Raw genomic sequence first — 25,909 nt, 5'->3', positions numbered from 1 at the left:
TTCTTCTAGATCTATCAAGAGTGGTGTTCCTCAAGGCACTGTCCTATCACCAACTCTCTTCCTTTTATTCATCAATGACCTTTTATGCTGTACATCTAACTCTATCCACACGTAAGCTGATGACTCCACCCTTCACCTTTCCATTCGGTTCCCGCAACGCCCATCTCAGCAGTTACTTCAACAAACAAGGGATGAGGCTATGGCACACCTAATGTCTGACTTGGCTCGTATCTCTGACTGGGGTTAAAATAATCTGGTTGTTTTTAATGCATCTAAGACTCAGTTCTTACACCTATCAACCCGAAAAAATCTTCCACAGGTATACCCACTTATGTTTAATAATATTCAGCTTAATCCTGCATCATCCTTGAACATGCTTGGGGTTTCATTTACTCGGGATTTATCTTGGAAAGATCAAATTACATCTCTTGTAAAATCTGCTTCCAAGAGATTGGGTGTGCTAAGCCGACTCCACTCTTTCTTTACCCCTGCACAGTTGTTGACTCTGTACAGGGGTTTTATCCGCCCCTGTGTGGAGTACAACTCTGATGTGTGGGGAGACTCCCCACATACAGCTCTTCTCAATAGGGTGGAGTCAAAGGCTTTTCGTCTCATTAACTCTCATCCTCTTACTGACTCCCTTCAATCTGTCTCTTCACCGCACTGTTGCATCTTCATCTCTTTTCTATCGCTACTTTAATGGTCACTGCTCCTCTGAACTGTCTGCATGCTTTCCTCCGCCTCTACGACGGACGCGTAGCACCCGTCTAGCAACAAACTCTTATCCTTTTTCTGTCCAACTCTCTAATGCAAGGGTTAACCATTACTCCCAGTCCTTCATTTACGCAACAGGTCAACTCTGGAACTGTCTCCCTCTGTCTGTATTTTCTGCTGCCTATGATCTCCAGTCTTTCAAACGCAGTGTGTCCAGGCATCTCCAAATGATCGGACCTTGAATTTGGCTCTCTCTTGTATTTTGTTTTTCTCTTAGAGGGAACTGTTATTGCGGCCTCATGGCCTTTGGTTCCTTATTCCTCGTATTAAAAAAAAAAATGAATGAATGAGTGAAAGAATGGATGAATGAATGAAGGGTTGAATATGTTAGTAAATAAAGGTGAAAAGTGAAAAAGGAAGAGGGGAATAGAGAACAAGCGAAAATGAAGAATCTATCTAAAATGAAGAATCTATCTATCTATCTATTGCCAGACACCTTGATCCCGTAAGGGGTGGCAACAAACAGATCGCCTCCATGTCGCCCTGTCCCCCGCCATTTCACTGCCCTGTTCCAAGCTCACGCCCCCTCTTTCATATACCTCTCCACTCCATCCCTCCATCTCATCCTTAGCCTCCCCCTCCCTCTCCCCCCTCCATCTCACTCACATACACACCCCTTGTCAGTCTCTCACTCTCCATCCTCTCCACTTGGCAAACCACCTCAATGTGTTTCTCCAAACGTTTCCTATCACACCCACATCCACACCACAACGCTCCTTCACATCCTCATTTGTCAGTCTGTCTCTCCATTTGACTTCACAGGCTCCTCTCAAATAATTCATTTCCACTTCTTGCACTCTTGACTTGTGTCTCTCCAACAAGGTCCAAGCTTCACTTTCATACTTTACAGTTGGTATCACAATACTGTCATGTAACTTTTTCACTTCCATGCTCACTTCCCTGTTTCTTAACACTACTTTCAAGGAACCAGCAACCATTCTTCCTTGTTGTACCCTTTCAAACACTTCACCCTCTACACTTCCCTCCTTACTGATCACACGACCCAAGTACTTAAACGCACTCACATTTTCCATTTCCTCCTCATCAAACCTCACTGGACATTCACTGACTTCACCTCTCTCGAATACCTTAACTTTACTCTTCCCTACATTCACCTTTAGATTCCGTTTTTTTGCACACTCTTCCAAACTCATCCACCAAGCCTTGCAGCTCCCCTTCGTCTTCACTCAACAACACAGTATCATCACAACACAGTATAAAGATGAGGGTAGGATTAAAGACAATTTATGATGGCAGGAATGTAAATTAAGGAGAGAGAGAGAGAGAGAGAGAAATAGCTCACTGGGAATTCTTGTGAAGTGCCAGTCATCACCTGAGTCCAGCCCTTCTGTTGTGGATATTTTTGTCATCTTTTCCATCTTATTCCATAGCTTTGTCTATTTTCTTTTCCTTTCAGATTTTTTGTCCATTTCTAGGTCTTTGATTTTCCCCATTCTCTCTCTCTCTCTCTCTCTCTCTCTCTCTCTCTCTCTCTCCTCATATGCGTCTACGTTGCCCTCCTCTTCTGAAACCTCTGCAAGTAAACAGGAAGTCTTTCTGTTAAATATAACTCTCTTTTCCTCGCCTCTCTTCTCTGTCCATCTTTCCTTTCCTTTCCTCTCCTCCTCTGTTCTTCATACTTTGTGCCTCTGCTCTCCCCTCTCTCCTCTCCCCTCCTCCTTCTCTCTCTCTCTCTCTCTCTGTCTCTCTCTCCCAGCCATCGATGCAGCCATACATGTCTACCATCATCACCAAGTTCTTTTAAATGATAGTCTTGTTTTTCACCCATGGAGGTTATTCAGGACTCTCTCAGCCGCCCAAATGCCCATCATCAGCCCATTTTTCATCCTAATGGAGTGACGGGAAATGCGAGTTACACAAGAATAGTAACAAGTATATATATTACCTGTTCTTTAAGACCCAGTTATTACGCAGGTCTGTTCTTTTAGTAATTCGATTTCTGTGATTTAAAAAGGAAAATCTGGATGTTAAGCCTGGTTTCTTTGATTTCGGCATTCTAGCTAAGAAAGTACCTGTAAGATCTTGTTATTTACCACTTCCTACTGTCTTGCTCCTGCTTCTGGTCCTTCTTATTCTTCATCTAGTTTCTTCTTCTTCATTCTTTCTTTTTTTCATTCATTCTTTCTTCCTTCACCAGCACACAACTCCTCGGCACACGGCCCAACAAAACAGCTGCTCCCTCTCCCACACAAAATTTCTAGAAGCCTCTTAGATCCCACCATTTTTCCTCGTCCTGCCTTCCCCGCCCGACCCTCTCTCTAATCGATGGCAATTCTATTTGGTCACAGATAATTCACTTTCGTCTCTCACGGCCAATTCCAAGGTATTTCACTGAACCATACCACGTTGAGTACACCGCTTCCCATCCAATCAGCGAAGTTAAGCAACGTTGGGTCTGGTTAGTACTTGGATGGGTGACCGCCTGGGAACACCAGATGCTGTTGGCATCCCTACTTGTCAAGTGGGTTTGGTGGAGGATTAGTGCCCCTCCCTGTAAAACAATTAACTCTAAGCCCTTGGCCACCCCGATTGGGATACATGGCATCTGGCAATGAATGAATGAAACTTTCTTGACACTAAAAAATACCGTGAATGTATCATGAAAATACTGTGTTTCTTTTTAAGGTGCAGCAAAAGACTCATTGGTACTTTCTACTTTTCTTGGTATACGATAAGATAGGCCTAAAATTAGTATGCATAAACCTTAAATCGCCAAGTCTCGTGCAAACCCCTAATTACTGACGGTCATTTATGGAACGCCTGTGGTTATTACGTATAGTCAGCCTGCATCCCATATTAGAGAAAGCAGTCAGCAGCCACTTAGGAAAGCCAGAAAAGTTCCATCAGCGTCAAAAACTAAAAAAAATAAATCATCAGAAATTTGGGGTCTGCATTCCACCTGGCGATTTAAGGTGTAAGCACACGACCTAAGATCTCAATTCTGTGTGGTAATTTCGTGACGTGATCTTAAGGAGTTAGTTATGACTGTGGCTGGTAGACTTCTCGGTTAAGAAGCTCCGTAAGACCTTTTCCTAAGTGATTTATTTTGCTTATTACACCGTACTGTCCTCGTCTGTGTTCCATAAATCCTTTCACTATCGCCATACTCAGCGTAAATAACATTTAAATGGATATTTTAACCAATCATATCCAAAAATAAATAACTAAGGAAGAGGTGTTAGGGAGCTTCCTTACCCGACAAGAATTAGAATCTGTGATATCTATAAGACAAGGATAGCAAAGCAGTGAGGTTCCCCTATCCAACCATCCCTCCACCAGAAGCAGGCAGGAAAAAGTAAGGATTACCATTCAGCACAGAAAATCCGCTGGGAAAAATGAAAGGGAAATCCTGTATCGAAATCCAGTGACTTATCTCCATCATCCATTGGCTTTATGATAGTCAGGTGTGTGAATAAATCCCTCCAATCCTCTGATGCTTTTTATATTTTTCCTATCTCCAAACGATGTCATTCACTCTAGAACACACTTTTCGAACGGGCGATATTGGCCATGATCTTCACTAACTAATTCTTTGCCAGATGTCCTCCCTAAAGCGAACGGAAATGGTGTAGTGGGGCAGCAGGAATAACAAAAAAATATATATAAATAAAAATACTTCCTCTAAACGAATAGGTGGAATGATAATAGTAATAATAATAATAATAATAATAATAATAATAAAAATATAGTGAAAGTAATAATGATAATAATAATAATAATATAATGAAAGTAATAATGATAATAATAATAATAATAATAATAATAATAATAATAATAATATTAATAATAATAATAATAATAATAATAATAACATAATGAAAGTAATGATAATAATAATAATAATAATAATAATATATAATAATATAATGAAACATAATAATAATAATAATAATAATAATAATAATAATAACAACATTGATAATAATAAAAAAATATATATATAAAAAAAGATGAAAAAATCCAAATGACTAACGTTTACGAGAAAAAGATTTTTACGGTACCTGCCTCAGGTTGACCGGAATAGCAATTAGGGCCTGGCTGGGTGGTTTGTGGGGCTTCCCTTTACCGTAATCAACATTAATTTCAAAAAACGGCAGCTACACTTTCGCTTTATATGATCCGGCTATAAAGCAGGAGCCGCGTTTCTCCCGTAGAGCGCGGGAAAAAAAGTTTGTCTGTCTTACTGTGAATAGGCAAGAAGCAGCAGCAGCAACAGCAGTAGCAGCAGTGACAGCCCCGCATTGTGTAGCACCAGCAGCACCAGAGAGAGCCAGCGGCATCACATCAGACCATCAGCAACGCATAAACTTAGCAAGACATGCTAGGATATATAGACACCTCTTCCAACACACACACACACACACACACACACACACACACACACACACACACACACACACACACACACACACACACACACACACACACACACACACACACACACACACACACACACACACACACACACACACACACACACACACACACACACACACACACACACACACACACACACACACACACACACACACACACACACACACACACACACACACACACACACACACACACACACACACACACACACACACACACACACACACACACACACACACACACACACACACACACACACACACACACACACACACACACACACACACACACACACACACACACACACACACACACACACACACACACACACACACACACACACACACACACACACACACACACACACACACACACACACACACACACACACACACACACACACACACACACACACACACACACACACACACACACACACACACACACACACACACACACACACACACACACACACACACACACACACACACACACACACACACACACACACACACACACACACACACACACACACACACACACACACACACACACACACACACACACACACACACACACACACACACACACACACACACACACACACACACACACACACACACACACACACACACACACACACACACACACACACACACACACACACACACACACACACACACACACACACACACACACACACACACACACACACACACACACACACACACACACACACACACACACACACACACACACACACACACACACACACACACACACACACACACACACACACACACACACACACACACACACACACACACACACACACACACACACACACACACACACACACACACACACACACACACACACACACACACACACACACACACACACACACACACACACACACACACACACACACACACACACACACACACACACACACACACACACACACACACACACACACACACACACACACACACACACACACACACACACACACACACACACACACACACACACACACACACACACACACACACACACACACACACACACACACACACACACACACACACACACACACACACACACACACACACACACACACACACACACACACACACACACACACACACACACACACACACACACACACACACACACACACACACACACACACACACACACACACACATTCCGCTATATAGGAGACGGCGGAATATGAAGCATGATTCAGTTTCGAGTTAAACGAGATCATACCATGTCACTGCATCTGCTGGTAAGAGATTCGGCAAAGGGATATAAGCCTGTATGATGCTAGTCCACGTAAGACGAATCTGTTGCTTGTCACATCACCATCATCACCATCATCATCATCATCATCATCATCATCATCATTTCCACCATCGGTATCGTCCTCCTCATCATCATTTCCACCACCACCACCACCATCATCATCATCATCACCTGTTTCCCCACACAAGGATGCGGTGATTGACTTCCGCGAGATGCCAAGGCTTGTGTGATCCAAATCCACGCCAATCGAGTCTCCATCATTGACATATTCCGACAACTGAGCCTGACAGTCTCAGGTGGGATGGGGATTAACGAAAATTGACTTGCAACGCTACAGTTTAAGAGCCTTGGAAATATCGTATTAGTAGTAGTAGTAATAGTAGGAGCAGTAGTGGTAATAGTAGCAACAGCAGCAGCAGCAGTAGTAGTAGTAGTAGTAGTAGTAGTAGTAGTGGCATCGTTGTTTTTGTTGTTGTTGTTGTGGCAGTCTGGGGTCAACTGCGGGTCACCTGGGCATCGCTGACCCTCTAATTACGGCAGGTTAATCAGTTTCATCCAGCGACCTATATTTATATATAAACCCTTTCAGCCTGATTGCGTATTTTCCACCAAACTTTTGCCATCTCCTTATAAATAATTTTCCTCGGGCCAGGAGGCAGGGTTTTCAGGAAACGATTAGGGAAACCTGGGTCTAACCCCTTCGATCCCCGCCCCCCCCCCAAAAAAAAAATACAATAATGATGATAATAATAACAATCATCATCATTATCATCATCATCATCATCATCATCATCATCATCATTATAATAATAATAATAATAATAATAATAATAATGATAATAATAATAATAATAATAATAATTATAATGATGCGAAGGCTGCAGTGCGTGTGGATGGTGAACTAAGTGAATTTTTCTCTTTGAAAGTTGGGTTGAAACAGGGATGTGTCATGTCTCCATGGCTGTTCAATCTGTACATGGATGGGGTAATAAAAGAGGTACAAGGTAGGGTAGTGGATGTTGGAGTGGCCCTGGTGAGAGAGGATAGTGTTTGGAAACTCCCTGTACTGTTGTTTGCAGATGATACCGTGTTGTTGAGTGAAGACGAAGGAGAGCTGCAAGGCTTGGTGGATGAGTTTGAGAGAGTGTGTAAGAAACGGAATCTAAAGGTGAATGTAGGGAAGAGTAAAGTGATGGTCTTTGAGAGAGGTGAAGTCAGTGAATGTACAGCGAGGTTGGATGGTGAGGAATTGGAAAATGTGAGTACGTTTAAGTACTTGGGTAGTGTGATGAGTAAGGATGGAGGTTTGGAGGGTGAAGTGCTTGAAAGGGTACAGCAGGGAAGAAAGGTTGCTAGTTCTTTGAAAGCAGTGATAAGAAACAGGGAAATGAGCATGGAAGTGAAAAAGTTACTACATGACAGTATTGTGATACCAACTCTAACGTACGGAAGTGAAGCGTGGACGTTGTTGGAAGGACACAAGTCAAGAGTGAGAGCCGTGGAAATGAGTTATTTAAGAGGAGCCTGTGGAGTCACATGGAGAGACAGGCTGACGAATGAGGATATAAAGGAGCGTTGTGGTGTTGATGTGGAATGTGATAGGAAGCGTTATGAGGAACACACTGAATGTGGTTTGGCCATGTGGAGAGGATAGAGGGTGAAAGACTGACGAAGAGAGTGTATGTGAGTGAGGTGGAGGGGGAAAGAGGGAGGGGGAGGCCGAGGATGAGATGGAGAGATGGGGTGGAGAGGTATATGAGAGAGGGGGGTGTGAGTTGGGAGCAGGGGAGTGAAATGGCGGGGGACAGGGCGACTTGGAGGCGATTTGTTTGTGGCCACCCCAAACGGGATTGAGGCGTCTGGCAATAGATAGATAGATAGATCATCATCATCATCATCATAATCGTAATAAAAACAGTAAATAATAATAATAAAAATAATAATAAAAATAGTAATAATAATAATAATAGGGCTCTATCGCAAGATGAACCAAATCGCCGGATAGCACTACTGACATGGAAATATTAGGCTATGGGACTGATAAAGTTGAAGTGCCACCAAGGGACTGATCATGGAAACTCTGTACTTTCATTTCTTTGTATTGTATCGTTTATAAAGGCCCCAGTATGCTTCTATGCCTCGGCCTTGGTCACCTAGTGGCAGCTTTCCACGCTGCTCGATCTCTGGCAACCTCCTCTATTCAGTCCCTCATCTTTGAGACGGAATAAAATAAATAAATGAATAAATAAGTAGCCCTCTCTTACGTACCCTGTCTAAGGCCCTTACTATCGTCAGTTAAGGAGGCTCCCAGATAGTGTAAGTAGTAGAAGTTTGGGTAATAAGCTTTCAGTCTATCTGCTCGTACCTATAATAGTTGTAGTAGTAACAGTAGTAAAGGTAGGACAGTAGTAGTAGTAGTTGTTGTTGTTGTTTTTGACACAGTAATAATGATAATAACAACAATATTCTTCCCGGACCTTCAGTATGTCTTAGGGTTTCTTGCCACTCGTTCTCAGGCGTTGCGATGCGATCCTGTCTTTCTTTAGGTTGCTCTCGCCGCTGCCAGACATTTTTTCTCAGCACAGAAGAGTGCCGTGGCAGTGAAAGGCTTGATAAAGGAGGTGTTTTGCTACGCCGGTTCCAGAAGCCTCTCCAGAGCTGAGTGAAATAGTCTGATGTGAGAGTAACTTATATAACATCGTCATGGTGACTGAATTAATTATTTTTATTTTTAATTACTACTGTTGTTGCTGGTATTATTATTATTATTATTATTATTATTATTTTATTATTACTGCTACAAAAACAGCTACTACTACTACTACTACTACTACTACTACTATAACTACTACTCCTACTACTACTTTTACTACCACTACTACTACAGCTACTATTACTCCAACTATTACTACTGCTACTGCTACCAGTATTACTACTGTTACTGTTGTTATAATTATTACTACCGGTATTAATACTACTGGAAAAACAACAACTACTACTACTTTCACTACTACTACTACTACTACTACTGCTACTACTGCTACTGCTACTACTACTACTGCTACTACTACTACTACTACTACTACTGCTACTACTACTACTACTACTACTACTACTACTACTACTGTTATTAATATTATTATCATTGTTATTTTCTTTACCATTGTCATTATTATTTACAGATGATCTACACAGAACGTAACAGCAACAGGAAGCGCTGTTGCCTGCCCAGCTGGATTCTAGTGAGTACAGTTCACATTGATAATTTACTGCCAACCATATCATTACAACCAAGAGGAAGAAAATGTGGTCAGGCTCCCTCCTCTTGACGGTAATCACTAAAGCATGATATGAAACACGTCAGGATTTTCTACACTGCTGCTGTTACACTCTGCAATGTGGGGTGCGGGTTGACCCCTATACCTCTTTCACTTCAACTTAGCGCATTTTCGTCCATTTCTAGCTTATGGCACGAAACTCAGTGGCAGAAAAAGACAGTTCCGTAGATCTACATCCTTTCCATAGCACTTCATGACTAGCATCATATTCTAATGTAATATTAATCTCTTGCTAAACTCGGACATCTATGGAAGGAGATGAACACAAGACTCTTATGCTAGTCACGAGGAAGTGCAATGGAACGGATGTAGGGCTGCATTATTGTCATATTCTGCCACCGAACTGAGACAAGAGATGACCACTAAACTTTGGTGCTAGTCACGAGGAAGTGCAATGAAAAGGATGCAGGGCCATGAATACCGCACAGACAACGCCAATAATAGTGATAGCATTGGTGATGACGATTATGGTGATGACGATTATGGTGATGATGATGATGACGATTATGGTGATGACGATGACGATTATGGTGATATTGATGATGACGATTATGGTGATGACGATTATGGTGATGATGATGATGACGATTATGGCGATGACGATTATGATGATGATGATGACGATTATGGCGATGACGATTATGGTGATGATGACGATTATGGTGATGATGACGATTATGGCGATGACGATTATGGTGATGATGACGATTATGGTGATGATGTCGATTATGGTGATGATGACGATTATAGTGATGATGACGATTATGGCGATGACGATTATGGTGATGATGATGATGACGATTATGGCGATGACGATTATGGTGATGATGATGATGACGATTATGGTGATGACGATTATGGTGATGATGATGATGACGATTATGGTGATGATGACGATTATGGCGATGACGATTATGGTGATGATGACGATTATGGCGATGACGATTATGGTGATGATGACGATGATGGCGATATGGATTATGGTGATGATGATTACGATTATGGTGATGACGATGATGACGATTATGGCGATGACGATGACGACTGTGACGATGAGGATACAGCCACGTCCGCATCAAACCCCAGTGCACCTTGTCCAGCCTCATTATATAAGTTAATTGGGGCATGGAGGGGGCAATTACCGGGTGACCTCGTAATTATCAACAAGGAGATCAACCGGAGTACCCTAACACCATGGATTTTTGGCGGTGGGGGAGGGGAGATGAATGAGGAGGGGAGCAGATGCGTAGGAGGGAAAGGGGGAGGGGGAGGGGAGAGATGAAATGGAAGGGGAGGAGATGCGTAGGAGGGAAGGGAGGAAGGGGAGGAGGAGTGAGGAAGAGGGGAGAGGTGCGGGAGGGAGGAAGGTTCGTGTAAAAGAAGAAATGGAAGGGGAGGGGAGATGAAAGGGTAGGGGTCGGGAAAACGGAGGAAAGGAGAAAGAAAGGGAGGGGGATGGAGAGGGAGGTAAAAGAAGATAAAAATGTGAGAATGGGAGAGGAGGAGGGGTGATAAAGTTATGTTAAAGAGAGGAAGAGGAGGGGAAGGGAGGCCAGAGGAGTTGAGGAAAGGGAAGGGTAAGGGAGAGGAGGGGTGGGGACGAGAGGGGAAAGAGGAAAAAGAGGGAGGGAGAGGTAAGGGGGAGGGGAACGGGAGGGATGAATTACCTGTGTGAAAGGGAGGAGAAGGAAAAGACGAGTGGAGGGGGAAAGGGAGAGGAGAGGAGGGTGATGTAACAGGTGGAGAGAGAAGGGAAAAGAGAGGAGAGGGGTGTAGAGGGAGGAGAGGAGGGGGTAGTAGAGGGGGGGTCAGTGGGATGCAGGTAATGGCGTCGTAAATAGCGGTCACGCCGTAAAACTAGCGAATCTGGACACTGTTTTGCCTTGTAGGGTCATTTTTGCAATTAGCGCTGGTAGGGAATAATAATGCTAATATTAATAATAATAATAGTACTACTGCTGCTACTAAATAATAATGATACTACTACTACTACTACTCCTACTACTACTACTACTACTACTAATAATAATAATAATAATAATAATAATGTAATGTTTTCTCGTTGTCTGATGGTTTGTGTTGCGTCTCCCTGAATCCTATTTTGTAGTGATGATTTCTACGTAGGCGGCAATATCCTTTGTTGTGGTGGTGTCAGCTGTGATGTAGTTGCTTGACTTCGGATTCCGGAATTTCGTCTCCCCAGAGCTTTCTTCAGCAAAGGGATGATCTTACGAGGGTTGTAGTGCTGTAGGAGTGGTTAGCAGTGGTCGGTGAGGAAGCTAATATACCTGGGTGGTGAATCAGAGGTGAGGCAAAATTAGGCTGCTGCCCTCTGATTGGCTGTTGGGTTCCGGTGGCTGTTGACGTCATCAATTGGGCCTGTGTCCTGGCTTGCTGCTTGGTACGCTTGTAAATCTTGGCCTTGGACATTTATGGAAGGGTTAAGAGAGAAACATGACGCGTACATAACAAGCTGGAGGCATTGGCATAAATATTTTCGAATTGATATGCCAGGCGTTCAGACATACGAAGTAAGAGTACGTTACCATAGAGTTTATCTGTAATTTCATACACACACACACACACACACACACACACACACACACACACACACAATTACATTATCACCTCGCTATGCGGACGATAAATATATGTACCAAACTGGAACGACCAAAAATATATGAAACTTTTTTTACTTATGTAGATTCTGAAAATAATTACTGCTGTTGAGAAGATGAGAGAGAAGTGCATTTTTGTGTAGGAGGGAGGGGGCGAAAAATTCGGTATATTCTCATTTTTTCACCAGTAGCATTAATCATCGCTCAATCTCTCCGACAAACAGTTTATGTTTTCATTCCTGATTGTTTGTTGGTTTGTTAGCAGGATTACTCAAAAACTAAAAGAGAGATTTGGACCAAATTTGGTGGGTAAATAGCCCATCTCTCAGGGAACAATCGATTAACTTTTTGGACCGGTGTTTGTTAGTTTGTTTGTCTGTTTGAAGGATTACTAAAAAACTACATGAGCGACTCGGACCTAATTTTGTGGGTAGACAATCCGTGTCCCAGGGAACAATCGATAAACTTCTGGGACCGATCCGCATCGCAGGTTCTGGATCCGGAACACATCTTTTTTGTGAAACCCTAATCAGTGATGAGAAAACCAAACCCATTATGAAGAGTGGTTTGGAAATTACGTTGCCCTTGTCGGAGAGATGCGCTCCACTGAGTGCCCCTCTAAGTTTGGTAATAACACAATGAAAAATGATAGAAATGACTATCTGATATCAGAGGCTCCAGTATCACGATTTTTTACATCTTAACTGATGAACGTCGTGTATAATTAAAGATAAGAAAATGCCAACACTTTGATTAGGTTAGGATGTTGAAGGTATGAAAAAGGACTCTCTCTCTCTCTCTCTCTCTCTCTCTCTCTCTCTCTCTCTCCCATGCAGTTTTTTTTTTTTTTTTTAATATGCCCTCCTGTCCTCAGAGGGTATAAGACGAAATGCATGAACGATGAGAAATGAAGGTGGGATGAACAAGTACCGGGCTCGTGGTGTACATACGTGTAGTGTAAGATGTAGCCTACAGTGTATGTGCTGCTTGATGTGTGTATGCCTTATACATACATACGTGCACACATACATACATACATAAATGCATACCGACAGACAGAGATACAAACAGACAGACAGACAAACTCACAAATTGACACACACACACACACACTCACACAGAAAGAGAGAGAGAGAGAGAGAGGAAAATGCAATTAAACAAGAAGGGAGAAAGGAAAAGAGGAGGTAAAGAAAAATCAGAAGGGAAAAGGAAAAAGAGACGAAGCTGAGAAAAAAGGAGAGAAGAAAGACAGCAGTAAGGAAGACATAAAGAAAGAGATATGTATGTTGAAATGACAGGAAAATGAAGACACAAGTAAGAAAAGAGCGAAGGAACTGAGGGAGAAAGAGGAATGAGAGGTGAGGGAAAGGAGAGAATTTGGTGGAGGAAAAGAGAGATTTTGGTAGAGGAAAGGAGAGAATTTGGTGGAGGAAAAGAGAGATTTTGGTAGAGGAAAGGAGAGAATTTGGTGGAGGAAAAGAGAGATTTTGGTAAAGGAAAGGAGAGAATTTGGTGGAGGAAAAGAGAGATTTTGGTGGAGGAAAGGAGAGAATTTGGTGGAGGAAAAGAGAGATTTTGGTGGAGGAAAGGAGAGAATTTGGTGGAGGAAAAGAGAGATTTTGGTAGAGGAAAGGAGAGAATTTGGTGGAGGAAAAGAAAGATTTGGGTAGAGAAAAGGAGAGAATTTGGTGGAGGAAAAGAGAGATTTTGGTAGAGGAAAAGAGAGATTTTGGTAGAGGAAAAGAGAGAATTTGGTGGAGGATAGGAGGGAAGTGAGTTGGAAGTAAGGGGTGATAATAAGCATCATCCCCGAGGCCTTCTCAGGAGGCCATCTTGCTAATGAAGGTTTTGATGACAGGTTATTTCTTTTCAGTTCCTCAGAGACTTTTACTTTCCTAGGCCCTTGCCCCCCCTCCTGGCTCTGTGTGGCTAGGAGTACTGTAGGTAGGAGTGGTATGGTGTGGTTTGGTGTGGTGTAGTGTGATGTGATGTTGTGTGGTGGAGTGGATGTAGCAGTGCCAAGGTTTAGTGTGGTGTGGTGTGATGTGGTGTGGTGTGGTTGGGTATAACAGGGAGGGTTAGAGCATGATGTTGTTGTTGTTCAGTGTGGAGCAGTGTTCTCTGTGCATGTAGTGGTGTGGTTGGATTTGGTGTGGTGTGGCTATAGTTTGGTGTGACATGGCCTAGTAAAGCACAGGCAATTGGTGTGCTATGGTTGGTGTGGTGTGGTAAGGTGTGGTATGGTTACCTCCGCCAAGGAAAGTTGGAAAAAGTTATGTAGTCACCTTTGTTTGTTTGTTTGCTCACAAGATATCTGAGAAAGTTATTCATGGATTTTAATGCAATTTTGTTGATATGTGGGTCGTGGGCCAAGGAAGAGTTGATTAAATTACGCTGGTGATCAGAGCTGTTTGGTTTAGCGGAGGTATGCGCTCTGTGAATGCGCTTGATTTGTTAAGTGTGATTATGAGTGGAGTGGCGTAGTGTGGTGTGGTAAGGTGTGGTGTAGTGTGGTAAGGTGTAGTATGGTGTGGTATGGCATGTGAGGTGTGGTGTAGTGAAGTTTGACGTGGTGAGGTGGGCTGGTATGGGAGAGTGATACGGTGTGATATGGTGTGGTGTGGTTGGTGTGTTGTGGTGAGGTGGGATGGTGTGGGAGAGTGGCATGATGTGGCTTGATATGGTGTGCTGTGGCTTAGTATGGTGTGGTGTGGTGTGGTGCAGGTAGGTATGGTGTGGCGAGGTTTGATATGATGAGATGTAAAGGTATAACAGTGTGGTAGTGTGTGGTGTGGCTAGGAGATCTGATACCTTTTACACATTCCTATAATTCAGTATTTGATTCTTTAAATTTCACACATCCTTATAAATTTCACCCCAGATAACCTCAGAGGCCACTGAACGATTTTGATTTTCATTATTTTCTGCTCCATAGATCTTGCCATTCCATTAGCAGTCTTGGAGGATTAAGAGAGAGAGAGAGAGAGAGAGAGAGAGAGAGAGAGAGAGAGAGAGAGAGAGAGACCTATAATTAGACTCCGAGCTGAGCCTGGAGTAAGTAATGTTGCTTCTTTTGTCAAACTGAAAGACGTAATGTTTTACAAACACTGGTTGTGTGTGTGTGTGTGTGTGTGCGTGTGTGTGTGTTTGTGAGAGAGAGAGAGAGAGAGAGAGAGAGAGAGAGAGAGAGAGAGAGAGAGAGAGAGAGAGAGAGAGAAAGAGAAAGAGAGAGAGAGAGAGAGAGAGAGAGAGAGAGAGAGAGAGAGAGAGAGAGAGAGAGAGAGAGCATTCACGGAATACTGCTTAACCCCTTCAGTGTGGTGACTTGCTTATATTTTCCTTCCATCAAGAAATTGTAGCCAGGAGAGAAGCTTAGAAACGAAGATAGAAAGAAAAAAAAAGCTCCATTAACCCTCTCGCCGGATGAGGAAGCTCCCAAACACCTTTTCCTAAGCGATTTATTTTGTTTATTACACCTTACTGTTCTATTCTGTGTTATATAAATCCTTCCATTATCGCCATACTCAGCATAAATAACGTACAAACGGATATTAACCACTCATATCCAAAAATAAATCGCTAAGGAACAGGTGCTAGGGACCTTCCTTAGTACGCGTCCGCACGTGTGCTGGAACAAGTGTTGGCAACATATAAGCAACACAGTAACGAACACGCTGCAAACATGTTGGGAACAGCAGCGTCCAGATCATGTTGGCAACATCATGATGAAGTCTCAGCTGCCTGGTATGGACACACTTATCCCATCACCTCTGCTGCCAGTGTTCCAAGCTGCACTGAAACATGTTTGCATACATCTGTCCAAATACTACTGCAAACATGTTCCCGAACATGTTGCCAGCTGTGTTGCCAACATATGTTTGAGCACACGTGTGGACGCGCCCTTACCCGACTTGCACAAGAACCAAAAGAAACGGATTGTTAATACTGATCATCATCATCATCATCATCATCATCATCATCATTTTCATCATCATATCTTTCTCCTCCTCATCATCATCATCATCATCATCATCATCATCATCATTTTCAGACCTCCTTTCCTAATACTGACACATTAGCCTTCTCATTGTCGGGATATCTCTCAGAAAATCATCGAAAATTATCAATGTCGATTTTTGGAACATCCGTGTCGCCCAAACTTTCGAAACTGGTCAATATTTTTTTTACATTTCGAATTTCGTTTCCCTTATTTCTGTTACTATATATATTTTTGTTATTACTAGAGACACACCAACCAGTCTATCTATCTGTCAATCTATCTATTGCCAGACGCCTCAATCTTGTAAGGAGTGGACACAAGAAAATCGCCTCCATGTCGCCCTGTCCAGTGCGACTTAGCTGCCTTGCTCCCAGCTCACATCCCCCTCTCTTATATACCTCTCCACTCCATCCCTCTATATCATCCTCGTCCACCTCCACCCTCTTCCCCCTTCCACCTCACTCGCATACACACTCCTTGTTAGTCTCTCGCTCTCCACACCTATCTATGTATTTATTTTTATCTATTAATATTGTATACAGTATCTCGAAAAAGAAAATGGAGTTGGGGGAAGGTAGACTAATTCAGTTCCTATATTACAGTTTCCATATATTTTTCCTGTTTGCTCTCTCTCTCTCTCTCTCTCTCTCTCTCTCTCTCTCTCGACCAACCAGACCTACCCCTTTCACCTCATCCCTTCCTTTCCTTCGCATCCCAGGCACCATTTTCACAAACTTTCTTAAGCATTAGTCCTGTACGCGATGACCTAAGCAGTATAGTACATCCTTAGGCCAACTCTTTCAATACGGTGACGTAATTTTTTTTCTTGCGATCTCTAGGCGAATTTATAAGTTACGAGATATTTTGTGAATACCAGAGGCTAGATAAAGACTTCGTTAGTCATATACTGCTATGCCTTCTTCACTCTAACTTGGCCCAGATTTTCGTCCTTTTGCAGCTTATTTCACGTAGCTCTGTGGCAGAAATAATGCTATGGCTCTACATCCTTCCCATAGCGTTTCTTCGTGACTAGCATCGTATTCTAGTGCCAGCGTCTTACAACTCAGTATTCATGATCGAGAGGTGGCAATTTTAGGCCAGGTTAAGGTAAAAACATTATAGGACACATAATCTGAATAAAATCTTTAATAGTAGCGAGAATACATGCAGACGCCGCCATATCGAAGGGGTTAATGGAACTATTGTAGATTAAGGACTGGCTAGGATCCTTTATGAACACCTCCACCTCGGTATTAGTATTGTTTTCATCTGAGGGAACTGGGACAACTCCATGAAATTCGATGTCCCAGGCATGTATTCTCGTCGGGTAAGGAAGCTTCCTAACACCCTTTCCTGAACGGTTTATTCTTTTTATGACACCTTAGTGACCTCTTCTCTCTTACATAAGTCCTTCCTATATCGCCATACACTGCATAAATGACGTAGAGAATGATATTAACCATCTATATCCAAAAATAAACCGCTAAGGAAGAGGTATTATGGAGCTTCCTCAACCGACGAGTATACCGCCCCTAGTTATGAAGTAGTACTGAGTCTCCTTGGTTATTAGTCAGATTTACCCTTCAGTATGGCTACACTTGGCCATTAACTGAGTACCTAGTGTCCTTGGTTACTAGTCAGATGTACCCTCCAATCTGACTACACTTGGCCATCAACTGAGATGAAAAGAGGTTAGCGAACTCTGTCAGATGGGAGTAAATGGGCTATAGAAGGCTTGACTGCTTCCCTTTTCCCTCTCTCAGCTCGATCTCTGGCATCCAAGTTTCAGAGCGCGGACGTGTGGAGATAAATAATTTCCAACCTATGTTACTGGTCCAGGCTTCGAGGCCCCGAACACTGTGTCGCTTGGCAGGAGACCCGGTGCATTTGTGTGGGGAGGGCAGGCTGACACTTTTATTTAGCAGGCTCTGGGGTCTGTGTTTTATCCTGCAGGGGTCTCTCTGTATTGTATATGAAGGCATGGGTCTCCAATTTAGGCGGCAGAAGACGCTATGTACTTTTTTTTAAAGAGGATTGGACCTGTGTTTAATCTTCCAAGAATAGTCCATGAGTATCTGGCGTAAATTTGAACTAACCTAACCTACTCTACCCAAACCTAACCTAACTATCCTACCCTACCCTACCCTACCCAACCCTACCCTAACCTACCCTAACCTAACCTACCCCACCCTACCCTACCCTACCCTAACCCAACCTGCCTAACCTAACCTAACCTAACCCTGCCTAACCTAATCCAGTTTTAGCATGCAGAACAGCGCACGAAGCTAGGAATCAGTGAAGTAGCCAGCATTTCCTGCTTTCTGAGTACGGTACTAAATAAAGCTTGAGCGAGAAAATTCATTGAGAAATAATCCCTTCGTTTATTCAGCTGTGTAAAAAAATAATTGTACCTAATTTTGGACAAATCCTACATATTGCCCAGCATGTGTTGTCTTTCATATCTATAGTCGTGACGTTGTATCTCTCTCTCTCTCTCTCTCTCTCTCTCTCTCTCTCTCTCTCTCGTGGCTTTTCATCCTGTCTTTAATAACTTTTGTAACATCTACTCCATCTAAGTAGACTTCTATTTCCACCTGTCTTAACTAACCTTTCTCCTCCCTCTGCTTAGTGTCCTTCTCCCTGACCATACTCAGCTATACTCTTTTCACCTTCACTTGGCCCAGATTTTTCATCCATTTGCGGCTTTTTTCACGGAGGTTAATGAGAAAAGAGACAATACAGCGGCTTTACATTTATTACATAACACTTCTTCGTGACTAGATTTTTTTTTTGTTAATCTTAATCCACATCTCAGCATTCAAGATGGAGAGATGGCAATTTTAGGCCAGGTTAGAATAAAAGGGGTACAGTTTTCGTTAGCCCTTAAATTAACTCCATCTGGCCTATCCTTAAATACCCTTAGATTATTTCCTCCTACCCTTTCCTATATTTGCCATTGCATGATCTTTATTTTATTTTATTTTATTTTTTAAGGATTAGTAGAGAGTGGGAGGCATGGGGGTTCACGGGCAGCATCTTGAAGCTTACTGGAGGATCAGAGGGAGATCATTACGCGAACCCTGAGAGGAGGTCTTTATGGATGGGAGGGTGGAGGGGGAGAGACGGGGTGTGCAGGGAAGAAGTGCAGGAGGGGAGGAAAACAAGGTGTGTAGGGAAGAGAAAGAAAGGAAGGGGAGAAGCAGGGGTGGGTGGGAAGAGATGGGGAGGAAAGTAAAGAGAGAGTAAGGTTAAAGTGATGGAGGCTTGCAGGGAAGGTTATTATGGAGGGGAGGGGAGGAAAAAGGGCGAAGGTTTGGGGGTCGTGGAAGAAAGATGAAGTGATGGGAAGGCTAGAGAAGGGGATGGGAGGAGAAAGGAAGGGGGCAGGGGCATTAGGAGGACCAATGACAGGAAGGGGTAGGGACAGAAGGGAATGGAAAGGAAAGTAAGAGAGAGAATGGGATTGAGAGCGAGGTAGGGAAGAGGCTGAGGAAGGAGAGGGGGTGAGAGGAGAAGTGAAGGCAAGGAAGGAGGTGGTAGGGATGGGATGGGGATGCAAGGAAGGGAGGGAGGGATGGGGGAAGGAAGGGCAGGGAAAGTACGGGTCCGATTGAAGAGATTATTATTACGAAAGGGGAGAGGGGGCGGAGAGGGGCTGGTTAGGGGAGAAGGTGAGGTACAACAGACAGAGCGAGAAGGGAGGAGGAAGGAAAGAGAGTGAGGGAGTTGCCACGGAAGGTGCAAGGTACGAGGCAGGAAAGGGAAGGGAAGGGGATGAGGAGGTGGGAGGGACGAGCATAGAGAGCAAAGAGGGAGAGAGGGGGGGACGGTACGGTAATAGGGAGGAAGGGAGGGAAAGAGGAGGGACTGAAAGGGGGATGAAGGGCAAATAGTATAATTAAGGTTAGACAGAACAAGGGAGAATAAAGGGAATCTATAACTTTCTAGGAGTGATGGAGGCTTCTGTGGAATACCAATGGAAGAATATACGTACACAAATAGATAGGCATTTTTGTTCCTGGATGTAGGTGATGGTGACGCTTCAGCTTCCCTGTCTTCCCAATTCTTTAAAATCTATTCGTTATCATTGTCACTGCACATTAATACCACCAGACATCCGTCCTTTAGATGAATGCTGGATCCTCCCCAAAAGTCCTCAAGTAAGGCCAAGTGTGATTATGTGTGCTTGTTGCATCGTAATAGCATTGTAAACGGATAACAGCAGGCAGACTGGGGGCACTTGACCATTCCAGGCATGATCCAGCGCCAAGGAAGTTGTTTATAGAGGTCGTTGGGCACGAACGCGATATCATAAACATAAATGCAACTTTTACATCCGACAATTTTTCATGGAACATCGGGGTTTAGTGGCAGTTCTCTTATACAGGCAATTGCTATCTAAAACTCGAGTGATGGGTGTTTGTGAGATGAGTGGTGAGTGGAGGGGAGTGTTCAGGACGCACAAAGAGAGGTAATTTGCGGTGGTTTGGCCAGATGAATGAAATTATGAGGAGGTTATAGGAGAGTGAGTTGGTTGGATATAATGTAGTAGCTGGATACGCAGTTGTAGGTACGAGACTACATAGAGTATAACTACGAGTGATACATAGTTGGAGGAGGATGTGTAGGGGGAGACAGGCCTGGGGTCCATATATAAAGGATGCAATTTCAGGCAACAGAATGGCAGGCAAATCAGAGTAAAGTATTGTAATTAAAGAACCAGTTGATGATAAAAAGTAATAGAAAACAGAACTAAGAGTATTGTGTAAAGGAAGGAGTATATGTAGAGGTCGAGGATGCTACTTCAGCGGTGGCTCAATCGGTAGAGAGTTGGTCTGCAGTCCTGACGGACCCGGGTTCAAATCCCGCTGGTGCAGGGAACAGTTTAAGGATTTGAATTTCATAAAATCAGACTTTACTGATCTACCAGAAGGCCCGCCGACATGTCGTAAAAATACCCCCGCTAATACCAATACACCAGTCCTGTATGAGACAACCCTAGCATGTATTCTGTACGGACGGTGGGTGTTAGAGGCGAAGTGGTGACATGTAGAGGTGTGCGGTACGTAGGAGGACTACTGGGCCTTGGAAGTAGGCTGTGAAGCCTATGCCCAGAGTCGGACACACACACACACACACACACACACACACACACACACACACACACACACACACACAAAGAGATGTATAGGCAAATTAGCGTCAGACCTGTGTTATGATCCACCACTGCTATGGCCTATTGACTCACAGATAGGAATGCCTTTGCTACAAGATACTGACTGCCAGAATTACTTTACTGTTTTTATTATGTAGCAGAAAAAAAGAATATTCTCCCATTGGAACCCTCTGTAGCAAAGATATCTCACTAAAAAAAGAAACTAACGCAGGTAACGCACCGCGACAAGAAATACTTATGCCACTCTATTTCAAGTTTCTTTCCCAGTACTCACAGCAATTATCGTCCACTATATCGCCACCACTTCAGCTGCGTCATCAATCACCCACCACAACAACAATCACCACCACACGTCACAGCAGCAATTATCCATCCATTTCAGGACTCTCCACCACCACCACCATCATTACTTTCAGCAGCAGCCACCACAACATCACCATCACCACCACCACCACGATATATAGACGAAGAGAGGGGTAGACGCGCGGTGGACATTACTGGAACCAAGGGCTTGCTGTGACGTCACGTTTTACAGTAAACATCCGAGGTTGTGTTGGTGTGGCACGTGTGATGGACCTGTGTTTTCGCTTTAAACTTGTTATTCATTTGAATTAATTATCAATTGCCTTTCTTGTGCAGTGCTTGAATAACTTGAAGACTGTAACAGGCTATGGGAAAATCTAGAGTTTGTGCTGTGCGCGGTTGTACGACTCCCAAGAACAGTGACTTGAAGTACCGCAAATTCCCCAGAAATGATAATTTAGCTAATGTGTGGCTGAATAAGTGCCGTAGGCTGGACAAAGTTAATGTTAAAACAGCAATCATTTGCCAGAAGCATTTCAGTTCAGCACAAATATTAAGAAATTTGGAATATGAGCTGTTGGGGTGTAGCATTCCACGGAATTTAAGAAATTTAAAGAAGACGCAGTACCGGATCAACATCTGCCACTACCAAGACACCAGGATGGAGTTGGCCTTCATGAAGCTTACAAAGGTAAGAGAACTTAGGTATACTTGATATTTCTTGGAGCTTGCTGTAACTAGGCTTAAATGCGATTTTAACATATGCTCAGTCTGATGTTTGAGGCGTAAGTTAGGCCTAAATAAAATCCCTATAAGTAACAGCTTAAGTTAGCCTAGGCCTAATAATAAATATGAACATTTTCACCACCCCAGTTTAGAACCAGAGTAGAATAGGCCTAGGCCTTCTGAGCCAAATTTTATAAGAATTTCAAAATCTGACAGCTAAGTTGACAAATATTATAATTTATGGGACTTGGACTCTGGCAGTGAGACTAGGCCTAGGCCTACTGTATACAGCATGGTGGTAGGTTAGGTTAGGTTAGTCTTGCCGATTTCAAGTCATTCCTGCCTAAAGTTTTTCCTGCCCTAGTAACTTTGGCCTCCCACCCTAGTACTTCCTGCCAGCATGATTACCTGTGTCAAATACGGAATAAAAATCTCAAAATCGAAGTAAACACTTTTTTTTTTCATTATCTTAACCTAATTTAACCTGTCCTCACTTGGGGGAACCCCTAACATAACCTTAATTAGGCCTGTCTGTGAATGCCACTTAGCAGAATCTCAAAATCGAATGAAACGTGTTTTTTCCTTCTTCTTTTTTTTTCATTAACCTAACCTCATTTTTAACCTATCCTCATTAAGGGAACCCTTAAAATAACCTGGCTTAACTGTGATCAGTGAACTTTGGTGAGGGGCAGGAATTACAAGGGTGGGAGGCCGAAATAACTGGGGCCAGCAAAACTTTAGGCCCAGTCCAGTAGAACCCCTGGCTGATAGCATAACAATAACATTAACCCTATTAAGGTTGACATAAAGCCACTACCACGATTGTTCTGGCTAGCCTATCAGGTTGACATAAAGCCACTACCACGATTGTTCTGGCTAGCCTATCAGGTTGACATAAAGCCACTACCACGAATGTTCTGGCTAGCCTAACTGTCAGCTGACACTGTCTTTAATATTTCCTTAGGAATCCAATATGTACTGGTATGAAATATCGAAGTTATGTAATTACTTTAATAAGTCAATATATTTCGTTAACCGTTATCTACCTACTAACTTATCATGAGAAGGACGTTTTATTTATTTATTTATTTATTTTTTTAATTGGGTCTGCAGACTACAGAGCACCGAGGTGGTAACTTATAACGGGACGTCACAACCAGTCAATGTTTTGAGCGTTTCAGAAGACCTTCCGCTTGGGTGGTGATTTTAAGGCTCCTGTGTGTCTACCTCTCTCTTCGTCTATATATCGTGACCATCACCGCCTCCACAACTACCATCATTCCCACAGTCTCCACCAGCTCCACCCGCAGCACCAGCCACGATCATCTCCCTCCCTCGCAGCAGCAGTCTCCACCACCACATCTCCACCACATCAAACGTCTCTACCACCACCACCAGGGGTCATTACCAGTCGCCTTTCAAGCCACAAGCAGCTTCGTCAGCAAACCAAGCCCCGCCGCCCAGCCCCAGGTCGTCTGTGGGTGATCTTATTTGGCTTTAATTTGTGTCAATTGAGGTCGTGAGAGTTGTCGTTACCTCCTCTCTAGTACTGGAGAGAGAGAGAGAGAGAGAGAGAGAGAGAGAGAGAGAGAGAGAGAGAGAGAGAGAGAGAGAGAGAGAGAGAGAGAGAGAGAACAAGGGTAACAGTGCGATCTAACTGTACTTTTAGTGTCCCTGATGAGAGAGAGAGAGAGAGAGAGAGAACAAGGGTAACAGTGCGATCTAACTGTACTTTTAGTGTCCCTGATGAGAGAGAGAGAGAGAGAGAGAGAGAGAGAGAGAGAGAGAGAGAGAGAGAGAGCGAAATCACACAGACCGTTTACCATCCAGCGACGTTCCCGGTCACAACAGAATAATAATAATAATAATAATAATAATAATAATAATAATACGCCACTCCAGGGTCCCGCAGACTGTAATATGGACCCGTATTCTCGTCGATTAAGGAAACTCCCATACACCTTTTCCTTAGCGATTCATTTTTCTTATTACACCTTATTGTCCTCTTTAACGTTATTTAAATTCGTCTAATATCGCCTCACTTTGCGTACATAATGTGCAAAAGGATATGAACTAGCCAGATTTTCAAATAAATCACTAAGGAAGAGGTGTTAGGGGCATGATCCTTACCGGCAGATTCTTCGTTCTGCGCTGATTAAAGGATTTGCAACCACTTATTAGACTGTGATCCTTTTCCGGGGACAGATTAAGGTGTTAGTTATTCCTTTACCATATAAATGATGAAGTTGCACCTCTTCTTGTATTTTCCGTACCTACCTACCTACCTACATCCCTGCCTACTTACATTCCTGCCTGCCTACTTCCCTACCTACTTGCATTTCTACCTAACAGCATACCGTACCTCCCTGCTACCTCCTTGGCCTGTATTCTCGTCTCCCTAACACCTCTTCCTTAACGATTTATTCCCAAAAGTACCCATTAATATGTTCTTTTTTACCTCTTATGTCTGTTTAATATTGACATAGATTGACATAGGTAGTGTAACGGAGCAGAATCAGAAATAAATCGGTGAGGAAGAGGTGTTAGTAAGCCTCCTCACCGCACCAGAATACCGCCCCTTATCTACTACGTACCTGCTTACCTACCTACCTCCCTACCTGCCTGTCTGCCTACCTGTCTACCGTACCTATCTGCCTACCTTCCTGCCAAATCCACTACCTTCCTGCCTACCTACATCCCAGCTATTTCTCTGCCTACCTACCTGCCTACCAGCATCCCGGCTACTTCTCTGCCTACGTCTCTACCTACCTCTAGTAATCAAGGTGTTAATCAAGGCAGCATCTGCTCCAATTAAGGCAGTTCCTCCAACATTTAGTAAAATCGTTAAGTGCTAGTGGAGTATAGAATAGGTGATGGAAACTAAGTCGCAAATAATACGGTGTTAAGATGACGGCCACCCTCCTTGGCTCGTATTCTTGTCGGTGAAGGAAGCTCCCTAACACCATTTCTTAAGCGACTTATTTTATTTATTACACTTTACTGTTCTCCTTGTGTTACATAAATCATTCTAATATCACCATTCTCTGCATAATTGAAGTGGAAAAGGATATTAACCAGCCATAATCAAAAATAAATCGCTAAGGAAGAGTTGCAAGTTATGTGGGTGATTTTGAAATGACACTCTGGCCTCGTTCACGTCGGCACTTCACAAACTCCTTCATCCAAATACTGTTTTTACTCTAACTTGGCTTAAAATTACCTCACCATCTCCACCACCACCACCAGTCATCACCATATCACCACT

At 43.2% G+C, this 25,909-nt stretch overlaps 1 pseudogene; it reads left to right on the top strand.

Moving 5' to 3' along the window:
* The first annotated feature begins 3,123 nt into the window (after positions 1-3,123).
* LOC145409579 (5S ribosomal RNA) lies at positions 3,124-3,242 on the top strand (annotated as a pseudogene).
* The last annotated feature ends 22,667 nt before the right edge of the window (positions 3,243-25,909 follow it).

The sequence above is a fragment of the Coenobita brevimanus genome, chromosome 81 (genome assembly GCF_032717465.1).
Source record: "Coenobita brevimanus isolate Jiangsu-jjx chromosome 81, ASM3271746v2, whole genome shotgun sequence".
In the NCBI taxonomy this organism is placed as follows: domain Eukaryota; kingdom Metazoa; phylum Arthropoda; class Malacostraca; order Decapoda; family Coenobitidae; genus Coenobita; species Coenobita brevimanus.
Note: the sequence above shows the minus strand (reverse complement) of the source record. Positions and strands in the feature narration are given on the sequence as shown.